Below are 639 nucleotides of genomic sequence, written 5' to 3'. Positions count from 1 at the left end.
TATTCGATCATTTCTCATCATTATCCACGAACAATTCACTCTGAGTGAATAAATATTCTGAAGACTTACTAGGCTAATGATCACAAACGTTGAAATTTTGGGTTCCACAGGTAACCGAAATCGAGAAGAGTTTTCAGAGTAACTAGCCTCAAGAGTTAGTTACGAGCTTAGCGTAGGCCCAACTTTTAAGCTCCAGAACCATCTCCCTGTACGTTCCAACTCAAATCTCTGTCACTGTAATGAACTCGGACACCACCATAATCTGAAACACTCCAACACCTTTCTCTCCCATTTTTCCAAGGCTCAAAGGAAAACGGAGACCCAAGAAACACATGGAGCTAGTCAACCCCGAGCACCACAAGGGCGCAACAGTTTTTAGGTCCCACCGCACAGGCCACAGGTGGCGCCAGCCCCACACCCTCCGCCCCGCGCCCCTCGCTTCTCGCCTGAGCTCCCCGAGCACACTTGGGGCGTCTCTGTCCTCGGGGCCGTCCTTCACGGGAAGCTCGGGCCCTGACCCACAGCCCGCGGGTCCGGGAAGTGCCAGCGCGGGGACCCAGACCGGGGGCCTCCGCCCGCCCGGCCGCCACGCCCCCTCCCCACGGGCTGCCCGAGCCACCCGCCCCCCTGGCCGGGAGG

Source organism: Lipotes vexillifer, unplaced genomic scaffold, assembly GCF_000442215.2.
Source record: "Lipotes vexillifer unplaced genomic scaffold, Lipotes_vexillifer_v1.1 scaffold387, whole genome shotgun sequence".
NCBI lineage: Eukaryota > Metazoa > Chordata > Mammalia > Artiodactyla > Lipotidae > Lipotes > Lipotes vexillifer.
The sequence above is the reverse complement of the archived record's forward strand: the minus strand, read 5'-3'. Positions refer to the sequence as shown.